General features: G+C 37.4%; 1 non-coding gene across 1 annotated transcript; it reads left to right on the top strand.

Moving 5' to 3' along the window:
- Window positions 1-330: 330 nt before the first annotated feature.
- LOC141662316 (small nucleolar RNA R71) lies at window positions 331-437 on the top strand. The gene has a single exon (XR_012550437.1). It is a non-coding gene; the product is annotated as a small nucleolar RNA R71 (small nucleolar RNA).
- The last annotated feature ends 4,054 nt before the right edge of the window (window positions 438-4,491 follow it).

Raw genomic sequence — 4,491 nt, 5'->3', positions numbered from 1 at the left:
TGATCCGTAGCATGAGAACCTGCACAAAGCTCACAAACCATAGCTATTTGATTAACTCCATACGTAGCCAGAGAATCAACCTTCATTGATAGCGCTTGGAGCTGGGCTGCAATAGCGGTGGCTGCATCAACTTCCAGAATACCTGCTACCTTTCCTGACGTCATCCTCTGAGTTGGGTTTTGATGCTCATTTGCAGTCATCGTCTCTATAAGATTATACGCCTCAGTATAGCTTTTAGCCCATAAGGCTCCTCCAGCTGCTGCATCGAGCATGGGCCGAGATTGGGCCCCCAAACCATTATAGAAACCAGTGATCACCATCCAATCCGGCATTCCATGATGTGGACATTTTCTCAACATTTCCTTGTAGCGTTCCCAAGCCTCGCACATAGATTCTGTAGGTTGCTGCGCAAACTGAGAAAGAGCACTCCTCATAGCAGCAGTCTTTGCCATCGGATAAAACTTCACCAGAAACTTTTGCGCAAGATCTTGCCACGTAGTGATGGACCCAGCTGGTTCAGAATGTAACCAGTCTTTAGCCTTATCCCTCAGTGAGAATGGGAAAAGCCTCAACTTGATAGCCTCATCAGTCACGCCATTATACTTAAAAGTGCTGCAGATCTCGACAAAATTCCTTATGTGCATGTTGGGGTCTTCAGTTGCCGCTCCTCCAAAAGAAACAGAATTCTGCACCATCTGAATAGTGCCCGGCTTGATTTCAAAGGTGTTAGCTTGAATAGCCGGATGAAGGATGCTTGACTGAATGTCATCAATTTTAGGCCGAGAAAAATCCATAAGAGCTGGATCAGCTTGAACAATACGATCTCCCATGTTTACTGGTTCTTTCTGCTCAGTTCCTGAATCCGAATCCTCAAAATCTAACTTCTCCGGAATATCAAGAACTTCGTCTGTCTCCTCAGCTGTATCTAAAGTCCTCTTGCGAGCACAAGAACGAGTTTGCATAAACGCTTGCTAAAGTACCTGAAACACAACCGAAAAGAGTAAGTAACTACTACGTCCTAATCACTGAGTCCTAATGACCAATGATGGTAAGTACATAAACTAAACAAATACGCCGAGGCCCCGGCAGCGGCGCCAAAAACTTGTTAGGGCGAAAACACGCGCTAATATTCACACAAGTATACGCGTTCGCAAGTAATATAGAATATTTTCTAGTTCGTGCCCTCAGAGACTCAGACTAAATTATTGTCTAATTAAACTCACTCACCAATGTATGATTACTTCTCAATGTTAAGATAATAACACTTAAAATTGTTGATTAAATATTAACTATAATTAACTACTTAATTAACCACTTAACTAACACTTCAATTTATCAATAATAAAACACTCATGAGATCACAACTTCATTATTACTTCCTTCTATAGCCATTGTTATTACCTTTAGCATGTGACAGTGATGATATTAATCGAATAACACGAAACTGATAAAAGCCAACTTTCATTGTACGAATACCATTCTACCAAGCATCCACAATTAAGATAGAAGTTGAATAGTCATCAATTATGTTGAGTTCCTATATGTCTACAGAAATTGACAACACAACGATTTAAGCTCAAGTTATTCCTTTTGATTACATAGGGCAAATAAAACTGTTAGAGTTACCCACTAATCATGCTCAACGTACATGAACCTATGCTAGCATGGCAAGTTCTAAATCTCAAGATCCACCGTCGCTTCACAAGAGATTAACACCCTATCTTATATGTTCGCGACGCACATAAGACGAATACGCACAACCAATACTAGATATCATGCAATCATCACACACTAAAGTATTAAACAATTAACGAAAGAATTCCATAATAAATCTGTTGCAACCCCATGATCACGATTAGCCCATAATAGAACTTATCGCCATCATGGGTTCATATAAAATCATGACAAACAAACACAAGAAAATAATAACTAAACTAATTATATTAAAACAGAGTACGTCACAAGAGTAAATAAGTCAAAGCAAGAAAACTAACATCCAACGTTACAACGAAACAAGAATCACAAGAAAATATGCTTCCTCTTCGTTGCGGTGTGCTAAATCGGTCTTCTTCCTTATCTCCTTCGCTTCTTGCGTAAAACACAATCTAAAACATAATCACCTTCATACTCTCTGTGAAAACATCTCAAATCTACCTATATAATAGTCCCATAAAACTCAGATTACATAGAAGTTGGAAGCCAAACAGAAGTAGAAGTCTAAAATAATTTATCTTTTTCCCCGACCCTGCGCGGCCGCTCAGCATAGCTGCGCGGGCGCGCAGGTTGCTGCGCGGCCGCTCAGCATTGCTGCGCGGGCGCGCAGGCCTCTACTGGAAAAAATCCAGGTTTGCTCCGTTTCTTCGCCGTAATCTGCCCATTCCTTTCCTCTCGCAATGGTGAACACATGCCAAGGCTTATTCTTGATGATTCCTCCCCCGAAATGCAACTAATACCCTGAAATGCATAAACACTAGAAAAACGCATCAAATACACAAATTACTTGATTTCAAGACACCAATTTAAGCCATTTTAAGACGTTCTAAGTGGTATAAAATGCCACTTATCAATAACCCTTGCTGTCATCTCCAAAAGTAATACTTGGGCCAGCTCTCTCCTTAAACTCTGTGAGCAGGGTAGAATCACCAGTCATATGTCTTGAACAACCACTATCCAAGTATCAAAGCCTCCTTCTTTTTCCCTGCACACATCAAAATCAAATCAAGTTGATTTTGGTACCCAAGTTTCCTTGGGTCCGGCCTTGTTAGCTTTCTTCTTATGTTTCTTAGATCTTATCTCATTTGACTTAGGAATTTCAGATTCATCCTTAGTCAATTGGGTTGTACCTTTGAAACCACTAAATGCAACAGAATTATCATGCATATTATGACTAACAGGAAATGGCATGCTTGGTGTAAACATGTTATTCCAGTAAGGCATGCTAAATGGCATTTGAGGCATAATATATGCATCATAATATGGATTAGGTGCAAATGGCATATTAGCAAACTGTGCATTCATATTATTGTTGGATTTTTAACGCAGCGGGGGCATGGCAAAACACTTTTCCACATACAAACTATCAAATAAAAGCATATAAATTGTGAATAAAAATTCGAGAGATCGAATCTAACCTTTTAAAATAATTCGGAGACAACGATCAGAGATCCTTAGCAGTTGCTCCTCAAGTGTGAAGCACTCCACCGGTATCCACCAAGAAAACGATGTTAAGGAGGAGGAAGGAGGTGGAGAGAATTGGGTTTTCCAAACTTTTTGGGTTTTCGGGTTTCGAGGTTGGAATAAAATTAGGGTCTATAATAGTGTATTTATAGGCAAAATTTTCTGTTGAAATTTTCCCATAAATATTATTATTATTATCCCATTTATTATTCTTATTAATAATTAAAACACCTTTTAATCATTAATCCTTTTTCTAAACACTTTAGAAATAATTCTCTCTCTTGATTTAATTTCCAAAAATTAAATCCTTTAATTAATAATATTAAGAACTTTTCTTAATTAATTTATAATCAATTAAATCTCATTTAATCAATTATTAAATTTGCCAATTAATTATTTATTTCACAAATAAATAATTATTAGCCGTTATTAATTAATTCCTCCACCATTAAATCATTCTCTTTTTATGGTGTGACCCTGTAGGTTCAATATTAAGCCGGTAGTAGAAATAAATAATAATAAAACTATTTTATCATTATTTATATAAATTCTCTAATTTATTAAATATGATTAATTAATTAATCACATTTATTCTACATCGTGAGGGATACTTCTCAGCATATCGCGACTATCCGGATAATATGAATTCACTGCTTAGAATACCAAGAACCTATTCAGTGAATAGTTACCGTACAATAAACTCCTTCTACCCTACAATGTCCCGATTAAATACAAGGCATGGATCTCGTGTCAAGCCTATCTAATTCAATCACTTTACTTACCATTTACTATGCGTAGTTCTATGCAAATTAGAAATTCCTTTCTAATTTCATTTACTCTGGCCAGAGATTCCTGAACTAGCATAAGTGGATCAGCCTTGAACATTCGCTTCCTTCACTGAAAGGGGTAGATCCTTTATTGATCATACACTATCTTTGTGTACAAATTCCTATACCCAGAAGAGCCCTAATAATTGTCCCTGGAGACTAAGAACTAAACCAAAGCATAGTTCAGTGTACACAAGATGACTATGATGACCTCAAGTCTAAGGATACTTGTACAACTATCACTATGTGAACAACTGCTGACACGTGAGTGAACTCCATCAGTTGTTCAGCTGTGCGAGTCATGTTCAGTGAATTTCTTCTATAATAAGCACCTACATACTAGCTATAGTGTCACCACACAAATGTTTATGAGAACAGACATCCTTCATAATGAAGCAAGCATAGTATGTACCGATCTTTATGGATTATTAATTACCAGTTAGTAATCCTATGACCAAGAACTATTTAAGTTTAGAGTTATCATCTT

Source organism: Apium graveolens, chromosome 5, assembly GCF_009905375.1.
Source record: "Apium graveolens cultivar Ventura chromosome 5, ASM990537v1, whole genome shotgun sequence".
NCBI lineage: Eukaryota > Viridiplantae > Streptophyta > Magnoliopsida > Apiales > Apiaceae > Apium > Apium graveolens.
Note: the sequence above shows the minus strand (reverse complement) of the source record. Positions and strands in the feature narration are given on the sequence as shown.